The 16,426-nt window shown below is 42.9% G+C and overlaps 1 long non-coding RNA gene across 1 annotated transcript; it reads left to right on the forward strand.

Annotated features, from left to right (window-relative positions):
• Nucleotides 1–3,347: 3,347 nt before the first annotated feature.
• LOC112839194 (uncharacterized) lies at nucleotides 3,348–12,333 on the forward strand. Its single transcript, XR_003212151.2, has 4 exons — nucleotides 3,348–4,506; nucleotides 10,828–10,998; nucleotides 11,813–11,999; nucleotides 12,137–12,333. It is a non-coding gene; the product is annotated as an uncharacterized lncRNA (long non-coding RNA).
• Nucleotides 12,334–16,426: the final 4,093 nt, after the last annotated feature.

A 16,426-nucleotide genomic window follows, 5' to 3' on the forward strand; every position in this document is an offset into this window, starting at 1 on the left:
GTAGGGCAGCTCTATTTTCAACTTTTTGAGAAACCTCCATACTGTTTTCCAGAGTGGTTGCACCAGCTTGCATTCCCACCAACGGTGTAGGAGGGTTCTGCTTTCTCCACATCCTCACCAACATCTGTCATTTCCTGACTTGTTAATTTTGGCCATTCTGACTGGTGTGAGGTGGTATCCCATTGTGGTTTTGATTTGTATTTCCCCGATGCTGAGTGATGTTGAACACTTTTTCTTGTGCTCCAAGGCCTTTTTGAGCAATCAAACTATCTACATATTGTTAATTAATTTCAGACAGAATAAGCCATGTGAACACATCTGTGGGAGCACAATCACCACTGTACAATGGCAATTGGTGTAAACTATATGTGAATTTCTCTCTGTATGCAGCTGCATTATTCAAATATCTATAGGACTTGCTACATATCTCAAGTATGTATTTATAAAAATGAGAACTATGTGCTCATGATTCATCCTTACTCCTCTTAATGCTTAAGGAGAAGATTATTCAGTCTTGCTGCTTTGCCTAAGCTGTCCACCTACTTATGGGAATCTGTTTTACATTGAACTTCCTTGTAGCAGATTTTTGTTCTTTGGAAATCCCACTGCTCTGCTGTTGGGGTAATGGAGTGACATTTATCAAGAAACTTGTTACCAGAGAGCTATGCTTTCAAATCCTAATTTATCTTGTGTGGCCTAGGGCCATGTGCTATTGAATTTCCTAGGAATTACGACAGGGGAGGAAAGAATTTTTACTGGTAAAAGAGGAAACTGGGAACCAAGCTTGGTGTGAGGATATTTTTTGACCAAAGTGAGGAAATAAGTTGGTGCATGCTCAAAATCTTTATCATCACTGGGGCCTTCTTGCTGTTTTTTTTTTTTTCGTTTTCAAAACCCAGTCCCCTCATCCTCACTCATCATGGGAGAAATGCCAATTAAATGCACCCTGAGATAACATTTCTCACCTATCATATCAGTGAAGATCAGAACTTTGAAAACATACTAGGTTGGTCATACTGGAGTGAAATATAATAATATTATCTTGTACATTGTTGGTTGGAATACAAGATGGTACACCTCCAATGGAGGAGAATCTGGTAATACTGAGGAAAGGTACATAGGGACTGGCTCCCCCTCCCCCATAGAATCATCTCACTTCCATTTTGTTGTACCTAATGAAATAATTCAGGCAAAAGTAGTCAATGGGTGAAAATTTTAGGCAAATGTTCGATAATGACTCTTACAAGGAAGAAATTAAGCTGTTACTACCTGAACCCACTGATCAATCAGCATAACTAAGAGTGGGACAACTAGACATTGAATGATCATGAACTTGAAGCAGCAGGAAACACACAGCCTCACTATGAAGTGTACTTTCAACACATGTTGACCTTGAAATAAATCAAGGCTTTTTAACGAAATTCTATTTATGAGACCATAATGAGGAAGCAGACAGACAAAATCCAGTATGTGGGACATTCAGTAAGTACAGCAAACATGGTTTCTTCATAGGTCGATGTCATGAAAACTGAGTCAGAGAGTGGGAGGAGGGAGACGGCTCTATGTGAAAAGAGATTTATGAGGCATAAAACCAATGTAACATGAGTTTCTTGTTTAGATCCTGGTTTGAAAAAAACAAATACAAAAAGGTTTCCTGCCATTGGGGGAAATTTAAATATTGACAGGATAGTAGATGACACCAAGAAAATATTGATTTTGTTAGGCATAGTAATAGCATTGTGCTTATATGAGTAAATATCCATAGCTGGGTGATGGTGAGGTTCATTATATTAATGGCTCTGTGTTCACATGTGTTGAAAGCTTTTTCATGATAAAGAGTCTTTCATTCTCATGTTATTTTGATCCATGTCACCTCTGAAAATAGCTGTACAGTACACAGCAACATCTTTAATTTCTTACATGGATTCCCCTTTCTTTCATCCATGGTAATCAAAGCCTAGAGTCTTGTTTGTAGAATGTGACTCTATCCCACTAGCCATAGTTGATTGGACCAAGGGTAGGCTGCTGACCCAAGATGGACTAGTCAGAGATCTGAACCAAGGAATGTGGAGGAAATGAAGAAAAGAAGAGAGAGGCACAGGGGATGGAGAGTAGGAATAAGAATGCAGATGAGTTCTCTAGGACTGGCTATACAATGGGCACATTTTTTTGCTGTGGACGTAGCAGACAGGAGAAGAGAGAGAACTGGTCCACAAAATGAAGAATGAAGTAGACTCATGGAGAGAAGCAGAGTCAAAAGATAGTCCTACTAAAGCAACTTACTGAAGGGGAAAAAATATTTGCACATCATGTATCTAATAAAGGGCTAATGGCTGAATTTATAAAGAATTCATACAACTCAGCAAAAAACCAACTAGTTCAATTTCAAAATGGGAAAGGGACCTGAATAGACATTCTTCCAAAGAATATATCCAAATGGCCAACAGGTACATGAAAAGGTGCTCAACATCACTAACCATCAGGGAAATGTCAATCAGAACCTCAACAAGCTATCAACTCACACCCATTAAAAGGGCCATCACCAAAAAACAAGAGATAACAAATGCTGGTGAGCATGTGGAGAAAAGGGAATCCTTGTGCAGTATTGGTGGGAATGTAAATGGGTACAACCACTATGGAAAGCAGTATGGAGGTTCCCCAGAAATCCAAAAATAGAACTACCATATGATTCAGCAATTCTACTTCTAGGTATATATCTGAAGCAGATCAATATGTTGAAGAAACATCTGCACCCCTATGTTCATTGCAGCCTTATCTACAGTAGTGAAGACGTGAAAAGAGTATAAGTGTCCATCAACAGATGAATGGATATAGAGGATGTGGTATATATATATATATATATATATATATATATATATATATATATACACAATGGAATATTATTCGGCCATAAAAAGAAGGAAATCTTAACATTTGCAACGACATGGATGGAACTTGAGAGCATTATGCTGAGTGAAATGAATCAGGCAGAGAAAGATAAATATGGTATGATCTCACCTATATATGGCATCTAAGAAAAAAAAATCTCACAGAAAAAGAGATCAGATTTCTGTTTACCAAAAGTAAGGGATGGGGGAATCAGATGAAGGTGGTCAAAAGGTACAAACTTCCAATTACAAGATAAGTGAACACTGGGGATATGATGCATAACACGGTGACCATAGCTAACACTGTTGTACGGTATCTAGGAAAGTTATTAAGAGAGTAGATCCTAAAAGTTCTCAAGGAAAAAAACTTTCTTTTCTTTTCTTTTTTTTGTATCTATGAGATGATGGATATTAACTAGACTTATGACGACAACCATCTTCCAATATATGTAAGTTAAGTCATTATGCTGTACCCTTAAACTTACACAGTGCTGCATGTCAATTAGATCTCAATAAAGCTGGAAGAAAACGGAGAGAGACAGTCCTACTTAGGTTCCCCAGGGAATTTTCATTTCCTGGATCCAGTGATTTCTTAGGTCTGCCTACACTCTTGCTTTTGGGCTTTTTGTCATTTTTTAAAAAAAATTTTTATTTGAATTCCAGCTAGTTAACATACAGTGTAACATTAGTTTCAGGTGTACAATATAGTGATTCAAAACTTCCATAAACACCTGGTGCTCATCACAACAAGTGTGCTCCTTAATCCCCATCACCTGTTTCACCCATCCCCCCACCCACCTCCCCTCTGGTGACCATCAGTGTGTTCTCTAGAGTTAAGAGTCTGTTTCTTGGTTTGCCTTCCCCTCTCTCGAGCTTTTTGTCGTTTTAGTATATTCTCCTTTTGTCATAAGCTAACTGGCATTTGTTTTTATTTTTTATTAAGGATGTCAGATAAATCCAGCCTTATCGGCAAATTTCTGATGTCAAGTCCAAGGGAGCATAAGGCTAAAATATGAGTGACATAGTTACATGAATAAGTAGCCATATAGAAACTGGACAGTGGGTGTCAACACCAGAATATCCAGGTCATCACTGACCACAGCAGCATGGTGGGTGCTTGTGTTATGCTTATTACAAGATGTCTTGCTTGGGCAGACAGTGTAGGGCCTTCCAGTTAGTTCCTGGTGTCGTATTTTAGAACCTAGCACTCTGTCTCCTCCAATAGCTAACCCATCACACCAGCATTATTCATTTGAACAAGGTCTAAGGGGGAATCCTAGTATTTCTGAAGCATCCCGGACTTTAAAGGCAGAACCAGCTATGTGAATGGTGTAGTAGGGTTGTTGATGGCATTAAATGAAGATATACACATAATGTGCCTGGTACATAATTAGGGCTCAGTTGGCTATTATTGTTTGCATATAAGAAATTCTAAGCAAGACTGTCCATTCTTTTGTCTGGTGTGTGTCTGGATGGGATGCCTGGACTTCAGCAATCATCCTGGGAGGCAGGCTGCCTGCTGAGAATAGCGGAGTAAAGAAAGAGAGAATCTGGGTCCTTGACAATTGCACTGAGCTGCTTTACCTCCTGCTTCACCCTCTTATGGACTTTCAGTCAGGTAAGAGAATAAGTTTCCTTCCCATTTAAGTATTTGAATTGGGGCTCCTTGTTGCAGCAAAAGGGATTCTAATAGATATAGAGACATATGGCCTTGGATTTTTTAATTAGTTTGAATATGATCTCTGTTGATTTGGCGATTATAATTAATTATTCATCCATAATTGTAACTAATTACTCAATTGGGATGTAAATTACTCCATCTACTAATAGTGTGTCAATGTTTCCACAACCATGTTGAACTTCCACTGCTTTTTGATTTCCTCAAACCTTGGCTTATCAGCTTTCCTTCAGTCTCTCTACCACAGATTACTCCCCCAACCCTCCTCCCACCAATCTTTAAATAAGTTTTTAAGAGCTATGTTATAACTATTGATTATTGAAAATAATGGCTTGGCGTTAAATTAGTATGAGCATACCTATGACACACAGGTAAACCTCTGAGCTATTTAATAGGTGAATACAGGTGGTACAGTTGACCCCACACAACATGGGTTTGAACTGTGCTGGTCCACATATATACACGATTTTTTGGTTAAAACAGTACAGTACTATAAATGTATTTTCTCTTTCTTATGGTTTCCTTAATGACATTTTTTTCCCCTAGCTTACTTTATTGTAAGGATATCATACATAATACATACAACATACACAATATGTGTTAATTGGCTATTTGTGTTATAGATAAGACTTCTGGTCAATAGTAGGCTATTAGTAATCACGTTTTGGGGGAGCCAAAAGTTATGTGCAGATTTTGACTGCATGGGGGGAGTGTCAGTACCCCTAACCCTGGTGTTGTTCAAGGGTCAACTGTATATTCATTTCACTGCTTTGACTCTTTTATATGTTGGAAAATCATTTTTATATGCATCGCTTTATTTTAAAATTGCAATATTCAGGAGTAAACAAAGTGAAAAAGAAATCCCTAAAGAGTGCAAACAAAAATCTCAAAAGGGGCTAAGAGACTCCAATCAAATAAATATAAAAGGTAAACCTGGTGAGTACAAATTTTAGGAGACGATATGATTAGGAGGTTTGCTCATTAGGCAAGTAGACATTAGGTAGCTTTTTCCCCCCCCCCCATGCAGTTTTCTTTAAGTGAACAGGCTTGGGTTTTGTTGGAACAACATGAAAGAAACTGAGGCTGAAAAACTTTTCCAGCAACAAGGCTTTGTTGCTGGGCTAGTTAGCAGTAAAGAGGATCATACTCTGCAATGTAAAGGGAGGTGAGTGGAGAGAGAAAAGTTTAGGTTATCTACTTCATCATCCACAGGAGAAACTTGGTTTTACTTCCTGAGGGAACCAGATTGGTTAGGTGTATTAGTTTCTTATTGCTGCTATAATAAATTGCCACCATCTTAGTGCCTTAAAACAACACAAATTCATCATCTCAGTCTTCTTAGGTCAGAAGACTGGCAGGTTTGACTGGGTCTCTGCTTAGCTTTTCATAAGGCCCAAATCAATATATCAGCCTGTGTTCCTTCTTGGAGGCTCCGGGAGGGAAGTCCATATTCTTGCTCATTCAGATTGTTGTGGAGTTCCGTTTCATGCAGTTGTAGGACTTGCAACCCACTTTCTTGTTGGCTGTCAGTTGAGGGCTATTCCCAGATTCTAGAGTCTTTTTACATGTCCTGGCTTATGACCTCTTTCGTCCATCCTCAAAATCAGCAATGGCAAGTCAAATCTCTCCCACACCTCAAACACTTCCTCTGTCTCCCTTCTCTGATCTCTAACCACCAGCTGTGTTCTACTTTTATGAACACTTGAGATTCCAATGGACCCATCCAACAATCCATATAACCTCCTTACTTAAAGGTCAACTGATTAGCAGTCAGTGTTCATTCCATCTGCCAAGTTCCTTTTGTCAAGTAACTTAACATATGTACAGGATCCAGGGCTTAGGAGGGTCGTTATTCAGTTATCACATTAGGGACATGATCAAAGGAAGAGCTAGAATTGAAAGTTACCAAGGCAAATGTCAGCAACCATCAGAAAAAAAAAAAACAAAACTATGGTGGTTAAGTGGTCAGCTTGAGGAAACGGCAGATGTCTGTCTTGCTGCCCAGGTGTGTGACAGGGCCTTGTCTTCTCTGCCACCTTCTGAGCTGTGTTTCCTGGCCCTTGGTGGAAGCCCAGACCCTGAGATGGGGAGCAGTGATATGTCCCCTGAGAGATCTCAGCAGGAAGGCAATTATAATTATTGGCCATTTCCAGCTCCAGCCACAGCCCAACTGGGAATTCTAGTTTCTGCCCGACATTTTTTTTTCCTTTTAATAAACAGCTAATTCTATTTTTTTAAAGATTTTATTTATATGAGAGAGAGAGTGCACAAGCGGGGCGGGAAGGGCAGAAGGAGAGGGAGAATCAGACTCCCCACTGAGGAGGGAGCCCAATGCGGGGCTCCATCCCAGGACCCTGAGATCATGACCTGAGCCGAAGGCAGACGCTTAATCGACTGAGCCACCAGGCGCCCTCTGCCTGACATTTCTCAGGGCTCCCATGTGTGTGTGGAAGCAAGAGATGGGCTTGTAGAAGTTTATCTTCTGTGCTTACAGGAAACGTAATTTCACTGACTGAATCCCTCCTGCCATGAACGGGAGCCTGGAGGCGCTGGTATCTTTTCCCCAAAGGCTCCTGCAGGAGAGTCGGTTAATACCATCAACTAATTTCTTGAGTGTCTATCTCTTGTTGTCATCAGACCAAAAGAAGAAAAGTAGAAAACATCAGCCCGAGTGATACTGAAAGAGTGCAGACCGCCCCCCGCAAATTCTGCTCCGTCCAGCACAACATTCCAATTGTGTTAAAGGGCCCACATCACTTTAAAGGCCTCTAGAACATTCTCGCATTTCAGTCTGTGGGGCTTCACTACGTGGGGACATAAGGAACATCACTGATGACAAGTTTGGGAAGGTCTCCTCAAGGCCTTGGGGACTGGATGACTCTTATTAAAAGTGGCCAGTGGGGCCAGAATGCTTCCTAAGTAGACTTCTCGTTTCCTCCCTGTATTCATTTCTTAGGGCTACCACAAGAAAGTACTAAAAATTGGGTGGCTGACAGCAGCAGAAATTTATTTTCTCACAGAAGCTAGAAGTCTGAAACCGAGGTCTTGTCAGGACCATGCACCCTCTGAAACCCATAAGAAGAATCCTTCCATGTTTCTTCTAGCTTCTGGTGTTTGCCAGAAATCCTTATCGTGCCTTGGCTTGTGGACCCCTCACTCCAAGCTCTGCTCCTGTCATCCATGAGGTTCTCCCTGTGTGTTTTCCCGTGGCGTTCTGCTTCCTGTGTCTCTTCTCGTCTTCCTGTAGGGACTCTGGTCATATTGGCTTAATGACGCATCCCACTCCACTCTGACTTCACGTTAATGACATCTGCCATGACCTTATTTCTATATAAGGTCACATTCTGCAGTTCCAGGCCAGAGGTGAATTTATTTCCCTCCTCCCCAATCCTTTCACCTCCTTCTTCCTCTTCTAAACCTCTGGCTGGGAGCTCCATCTAAAGAAAAACTACAGAAGTGAATCCCAAGGCCCTTAGGAAAACTCCAAAGCAGAGAAGGGATTCATCTCAGCGACCAAAACTCACCTATCGATGGATCCTGGCTGATGGTTGAGTGACCTCAAATGACCTATTTCTTTTTCCATTGAGTTTTTCAGGGGCTGGGATTAGAAGAGTCTTCAGAACTGTCTGGAATCCTTGCTGTTTTCTTTTCCCTTCATTTCTATTTCCTCTTCTTGTGGGACGGCCTAGAGAGGCCCCTGTTTGTTCTTATTTCCTCTCTGTATTAATTTCTTAGGGCTACCACAAGAAAGTACTAAAAATTGGGTGGCTGACAGCAGCAGAAATTTATTTTCTCACAGAAGCTAGAAGTCTGAAACCGAGGTCTTGTCAGGACCATGCACCCTCTGAAACCCATAAGAAGAATCCTTCCATGTTTCTTCTAGCTTCTGGTGTTTGCCAGAAATCCTTATCGTGCCTTGGCTTGTGGACCCCTCACTCCAAGCTCTGCTCCTGTCATCCATGAGGTTCTCCCTGTGTGTTTTCCCGTGGCGTTCTGCTTCCAACGGGATGGCTAATAGAACCTCCAGTTAGATTGGAATCCACTGTCTTTGGGAACAAGGTCTTAATGCTAACCTAGAGGCTCCTTGAAGGGAGGAGGAGAGATCGGACACACAGGTGGACACCAATAGGACTAGGAAGTGGGGGTGGTCTGTGTCCCAGGATAGGTCTGTCCTCAGTGATTCCTCAGCTCCGCAACCTGTACCAGGCCTACATCTGCACAGCCTTAAACCTTAAGATATCTCCCACCATCCCTGCCTAGATATCTCCCACCATCCCTGCCTAGATATCTCCCACCATCCCTGCCTAGATATCTCCCACCATCCCTGCCTAGAAGTCTTGTGCAGGCGACTGCCCTTTCTAGCATCTCTGGGACCCTTGAGAAACGCTCTGAGAAGGCATGGAGAGTGCTGAGAAAGGGGGACACACACACTGCGTGAGTGCTCTGACCTCAGTCCCAGCACATGCACACGCACGCGCACGCGCGTGCGCACACGTACATGCACACACCCTCCACACGAGTGCTCTGCCCTCTGTCTCCTTTTTTTCAGGTCTCAAGGCAGGTGCAGGTACTTACGGCCCAATGATGTGGATTCTCCTGGGAAAAGTGCTTTTATTCCTTATGATCCTGGGTAGCTTAGGAATTTGGCACATTTAAGCGTGGTGCTGTTTTAAAATATAGTGTTATTAATAAGAAAGTGAGATTTAATAAGGCTCACAGATTGGGAGATGATTGCTGTTGAAAGAAGTTTATTACTCACAGTTCCTGAGGGGAGGGGCCATGCCATTCCATGGGAGACAGAGAAGGGTGACGCGTGGAAAATAACTTGTAGGTCACAGGGGCGGGAGAAAGGGAGGAACCCCAGGCCAAAGCCTTCATCCTGGTTTCCCTGGGAAGGGACAGGCAAGGCAGGACAGCAGGTTTGGGACTGGCTAGTTTGAATGATATCAGCGGCTCTGAGGCAGAGGGGTTGTGGCTAGTTGCCTGACACCTGGCCCTGGGGTCAACAGGGCTGAGGTGAGATCAAGGAGGGGGTCGGGGGTGTGGGTTCTGGATTGGTGGGTTTGCGTTTGAAAAGCACAGCAAGCTGTTTATTACCACTAGGAATTGGCTAGTCCTGGGAGAGGCAGTCCCTCCAGGGTCAGCAAGGCCCCCAGTGTCAAAATACCAGAATACAGAAAATGGAAAGACATGCTTGATACAAGTGTTCTCCCAATCTGTTTGATTTACTGGGGCAACGAGTGGTCAACATGGTGAGTTCTAAGAAGTTTTCTGAATATGAGGCCATTGCCTAAGTTAATTAGTTACTCAATCTACCCAAATGTACTAATAATAGTAGGAGCCTAAGGGGTTTCTCCCAAGTGTAAAATGCTGTTTTACTGGGGACTTCGGGGACACTGCAGCTGCCGGACTGGCTGAGGTAGGAGTAAATGGAGTGCAGTGGAATCTAACAGCTTCCGCTGGGCCCCTCCCCAGCACCTGAAATTCAGGTAGAATTACCTCAATTCCCTGAGTCCATGCCCTGAGGAAACTTCTGCAATGTTTCTGAAAATTCCTAGGGACTTACTTTCTCATGATCCCCTTGGCCTCTAAGCTCCTGGGCCCCCCATTCTCCCCCAGCCCTGCCCCATGTGGCCCCAGAAAGCAATACTGCAACGCTCTTGCCAATGCCCTTCCCTGCCAAAATCACAACTCACTCGTAAGAAAGGATCAGTGAACAAGGTTGAATTTACTGAAGATTTGGCAGAGAAGGTGAAGGAGGAGAGGTTTGCCTCACACTCTCCACAACAAGTAACAGAAACCCATTTAGATGTTCTGATTCCCCAGAGTCCTTCTCATCCAGCCCAACCCTCAGGCACTCCCTGACCGCCCCCCCCTTCCTAATCCCCAGGGATATGCAAATCAATCAATCAAGCAAACAAACAAGCAAACAAAAACAGGAGGGAGAGGAGACAAGAAAACTCAAAAAAGATGACATTGTTGAGTTGTACATGAACTGTGGTGAGGGCACATTTAATAATATTTGAGTAGTACCTACATGACTACATACTCTCTAAAACTCTAAAACTCCAATCAGTGCAAATCCCCCTAACTTGGAAAGATTCATCAAGAGGCAGATAATTACAACACTGGTGAATATGAATTATAAGCCATGTTTATACTGGCGCCACGTCGTGGCGTTCCATTGGCTAGTTTGTTAAACTCTCAGCCATCACTTGCCGGTAGCCATACTTTGACACCCTCCTGTCTTGGTTCCTTAAGGCTGCTATGACAAAAATGCCATGGACTGGGTGGCTTAAACAACTTACTTCTCACAGATCTGGAGGCTGGAAGTCTAAGATCAAGGTGCTGGCACATTCGGTGTCCTGTGAAAGTCCGCTTCCTGATTCACATACAGCAGTCTTCTCGACGTGTCCTGCCAAGGCAGAAGGGGTGAGAGCTCTCTGGGGTCTCTTTTAAGGGCAGTAATCACACTCCTCACCCCCTCATGACCTAACCAACCTCCCAAAGGCCCCAACTCCTGATACCATCACCTGAGGGATTAGGATTTCTACATGTGAATTTGGGAGGGGGGGACACAAACATTCAGCCCACAACAATACTATCACATGTGCTAGTTTGTTTGCAAGATGGCCACTATATTTTCCTTCCCCTCTTGTAGGAGAAAGCCATTCCCCCACTGCGAGGAGGAATCTATTCCCTTGTTGTTTCTAATATGAGCCGGAATGTGACTGCTTTGACAACAAAATACAGTAGAAGTAACATGGGGTGACTTCTGAAGCTAGGTCATAAGAAGCCTTGCAGCTCCCAACTAGATTTCTTGGAATATTTGTTCAGGAGGTAACTAGTCCCTGGAAATAGTTTGGCTGTCCTGAGACTGTCAGGGAGGGAGGGAGCCCATCTGAGTCACTGGGAGAAAGATGCTCTTAGCCCCAGCTGTTCCCAACATCTGAGGTGTCAGACAGAAGAGAGAAGAAGACTTCAGATGATACCATCCTCACCTGCCATCTTATTGCAACCATATGAGGGACCCAAAGGAAGAACTGCCCCGCAACCCTCAGAACCATCAGAAGAAATAGTACCTTGTTGTTTTAAGCCCCTAACTCTTAAGAGTGTTTGGTTATGAAGCAAGAAATAATTGAAACATGATGGTAATTACGTGACATCTAGCCCATTTTCATGGATGTTGCATACACTCTTCATTGCCTAATGCAATAACTCTTCTCCCCCTCTTCCTTCCTAACAGAAACTTGATTTTTCTTTTTAAAAAAACGATTTTGTTTATTTTATTTGAGAGAGAGCAGACTCCTCTCGAGGAGCCAGACATGGGGATCGATCTCACGACCCTGAGGTCATGACCTGAGCCAAAATCAGAAGTCGGATGCTTAACCGACTGAGCCACCCAGGCGCCCCAGAAACTTGATTTTATTCAGGTAAGCATTAGGCAGGTCCCAGGGGATGAATCATACCTGGTCTAAATCAAGTTCAGTAATATATTTCTTTTACCTGTTTTTGGTTCTTAAGTTATTTTCGGCCAATTAGATAAAAATATTTTATTCCTTCATAAAAGGAGAGTTTTGAAAGAGTAGTCACTGACTGCCCTGGCCACATCCCTCCTGCCTGCTTCTGAATGCTCTCACGGAAGATGTGCCTGGAGATTAGCACACATTTGCACCTGAGATGCAACAAGCCCAAGGGCAAAAATTAATCCACTGAAAACGCCCAGGGGGATGTGGAAAGAGCCCAGAACCTTGCTACTATCTTTGAGCAACTGAATCAAGGTCAGCGGCCACCTTTATTTATAATAAATACCATAAATTTTTTTTCTTCCTTGATCCATAGTCTTCAGATGTCTTGTTTCTCGATCTGACATCATTCTTTATGATGCATTCTTATTCCTATGATTTTACTTTAGCATATACTATTGCATAGTTTAAACTATTTTTAAGATCTTCTAACACCTATATCTTTGTTCAATAATTTGCACTAAACTGACCCTGAAAAACTAGTCACTATGGGGAAGAAATTAGTAGAGGTGAAATATTATGGACATGGCCAATCAGTGTGATAAAAATATTGTTAACTTGGATGGGGGCACCTGGGTGGTTCAGTCAGTTAAGCGTCTGCCTTTGGCTCAGGTCATGATCCTGGGGTCCTGTGTCGGGCTCCCTGCTCAGCGGGGAGTCTGCTTGTCCCTCTCCCTCTGTCTCTCTGCCCTGCTAGTGCACCTGCTCTCTCTCTCTCTCTCTCAAATAAATAAATAAAATCTTTAAAAAAAAATACTGTTAACTTGGAAGAAAGGACTCCACTAAATTCTGCAGATAATGACTACAAAAGACAAAGCAACCTTAAAGCAAAACCACATTGTAGGAGTTGTGGATTTATGTTCTCTAGATATGTATAATCCCACTTTCCTTTTATTTCTGTGGGAAAACGAGTCTCAAAAATAATGTGACTTTTAAATTATGCAAGTCTTATCACCATAAATCTGTTGCATATATATATATAATGAATTCAAAATTAAGATTAGCTAAAATATGCTTTAAATGCTCAGAGACTATAAAGAGCACTTAAAATATGTAAAAATATTCAGAAAGGAATAATCTGTTCTATGGCTATGAAATAGGCCAAATTTTGTGCTATTCATTAGAAACATTAAATCTAGATTCAAGAGGCAAAAAGAAGAAAAACATTATTACACTTATGTCAGTAGGGAAAAAAGCAAATCAAAGGGTCTTATGTTTCAAGTAATAAGGGAAGTCAGGCTATATATAGTAACTGTTGCTGCTATTCCTCATTAGGATTCGCAGGTGGGGTGGGTGGAATGCAAACCTGCCATTTTCCACTGCACACCAGTCAGGTTTCTTTGCCTAAATCCCATCAATACTTTATTCTATTTTTTATTTAAAGATTTATTTATTTATTTGACAGAGAGAGTGAGCAAAAACAGGAGGAGCGGGAGAGGGAGAAGCAGGCTCCCCTCTGAGCAGGGAGCCTGATGCGGGGCTCCATCCCAGGACCCCGAGACCATGATCCAAACCGAAGGCAGACACTTAACCGACTGAGCCACCCAGGTGCCCCAACATCAATACTTTATATTATAACATGGCTCCAGCATAACCCAAACAAACATATCCTAGAGATTAACCACTAATCTCTCCCTGTGTCCATCCCTCGCCAAAAGAATTAAGACAATATTAAAATCTATTAAGAGATATAGTACTAAAATACATGGTACTCATGGGACACCTGGGTGGCTCATTCAATTAAGAGTTTGACTCTTGATCTTGGCTCATGTCCTGGTCTCAGGGTCGTGGGATCGAGCCCCACGTTGGGCTCCCGGCTCAGCGGGGAGTCTGCTTGAGATTCTCTCTCTCCCTTTCCCTCTACCCCTCACCCCACTAGTGCTCATGCACTCTCTCTCTCATAAATAAATCTTAAAAAAATAAAATATATGGTACTCAAATAATATTAGGACATGATAATAGAGTAAGGATCAGTACCTTAACATTGTACATGTCCCCATGAAGCAGAAAGGATTTAATGGAAATTTGCTCAGGCTGTAAGAACCAGAACAATAATTCATAAGTAGAATCTTAAATTTTCAGGAGAAAAGCTGTTTGAAAAATAATAACAATGCAGCTCTTAGTGCAAGCTACTAATTAAGGCAGTTAGTTTATGACACCAAGTAAAACAGTGACAAATGCTGACTTAAAATAATCAGAGTTTAGGTATCTCTTTTGTGAACTTTCACTATTCTAAGATCGAGAATAAAAACACAACACTTGTGAATCTAGAGACAATTCTTGATTATATATATTGATCGTGCAGTTTCTGGACTATCAAGGGTGACCTCAGGGATTTGGAGTTGAGCATCTGAAGGACCAAGTTTCCATTAACTGAGCTGGGGAAGGCAGTGGAGAAAGCAAGCCGGGAAGAGGGATCAGGAGCATAGTTTAATATATATTGAGTTTGAGATACTAACAAAATGCTGGCATTGACACGCCCCAGTCAGAATTTCCAGGACGAATAGTTCCTGGGGCCAGTTGACAAGCAGGGTGCTGACACATACCCCCCTCCCCTAGTCTCTCCCCAACCTTGTGTCTAGTGCTGAACTGCCGATGCAGGTTATCAAAGAGCCCACCTCAAATCCAGCTAAGAGACAGACAGGGGCTGTTCAATTTAATCCCACCCTCCTCCCCAGCGTGCTTCTCAGTGAATTTATTCTCTCTTCCAACTCCTACCTCTCCCCACCTTCTATGATGATGTCCTGACACCTTAATGGAAAAGCTTGGGGTCATGGGCACTTTTCAGTTCATCAGCTCACTTCCCCAGAGTCACCATCTTGTGACTCTCTTCAATCTCACATGATGAGCTTTCCCTTGTGTTCTAAGCCAGGTCCTTCACCTCGCAGAGGGGTCTGTCTCCCCCACCAGACTATGAGTTCTTTGTTTGGGAAAATCTAATGGTTCTTTTTTTTTTTTTTAAGATTTTTTTTTTTACTTATCTGAGAAAGTGAGTGAGAGCATCTCTGTAGGAACATGATACTAATAACACACTGTGGCTTTCAAACTCTATGCACACATACTACCTTTTTTTTATTCCTGGCAGAAGCGAGGATTGGAAAAGGCATAGCTAACCACAGGCATATCTGTGATGCTGCCCCTTCCTTTCCACCCCTTTTTGATTTATTCCCCGGGCTTTCAATCCCAAAGCAGTTCGAAGAAAAGGCGTTCAGTTTTGTCACGCTTCTTTGGGGAAGATGGCCACAGAGGGCGCTATAGGGCTGTAGATAGGAAACAATACTTTTGTACAGTTTCTATAAAGAGCTATTGTTCTTCAAAGGGCCATCACCAGGTAACAGCTCACAGTAAGTGCTCTGTCAACTTGGTTCCCATATTTTCTCACCACAGTGTTTTCCTTTTGGTCCCATATTTGTCTTTCTCTCCCCAAGTCCCTGTACCCCTCCCTGGGCTCCAATGCTGCAGCCCCAACGTCAATGGACATGCCCAGCTCTCTTGTGCAAACTTTTGGCCAAGGACAGTGATCCCGGGATTAGACCCAGTGGGTAAGCCGCCCCCGTTACAGCCTGGTGAAGAAAAGCCTCCCTCTCCCCATTGTACCCTGAGTGTGGGAGCCTCTCTGTGCTGTGCTTTGACTTGCCTCTAGGCTGCAATGTCTCGAGGCAACAACAGAGGGAACCAGTGCACTCTCTAAACGAGAAACTCCGACCTCCTCACGGATCTCGAGTCACCAGCTATTGCGATGTCAGATTCAGCCTTCTGGAGGGGATGGAATTCTCTGTTGTGGCGGGCCCATGCTGACTTTCTAGATGCTTTTCCTGCACCACGTGTTATCTCCTCCTTCCGAAGGGCAGTAAACTTGCACAGGGAAAGGAAATATGATTCAGGCCCCTTAGATACCACAAGGGGACAGAATACCTGGAGGAAATATTTAAAAGTACTGGCAAGGGACACAATTAGTCATCTGTGGCATCTCAGCAGTCCCCTGAGGAGGAGCCAAGGTTCTTTTTGTTCTGACGGGGCTAAGTCCAAGCCTGGAATTATAGAAATAAGTGAGAGGCACCTGGGTGGCTCAGTCGGTTAAGCGTCTGCCTTGGGCACAGGTCATGATCTCAGGGTCCTGGGATCAAGCCCTACATTAGGCTTCCCTACTCGGTGGGAGTCAGTTCCTCCCTCTCCCTCTGACCCTCCCCCCTGCTCATGCACCTGTGCATTCTCTCTCAAATGAATAAATAAAAAATCTTTAAAAATTTTTTAAAAAAGAAATAAGTGAAAGAGACGCCCTCGTCCAGAAGGCTAGTCAAGGACAAAGCACAAGCTGACACCCCTGCAACACC

This window comes from Callorhinus ursinus, unplaced genomic scaffold (genome assembly GCF_003265705.2).
Source record: "Callorhinus ursinus isolate GAN/ISIS: 27379988/994484 unplaced genomic scaffold, GSC_fseal_2.0 scaffold54, whole genome shotgun sequence".
Taxonomy (NCBI): domain Eukaryota; kingdom Metazoa; phylum Chordata; class Mammalia; order Carnivora; family Otariidae; genus Callorhinus; species Callorhinus ursinus.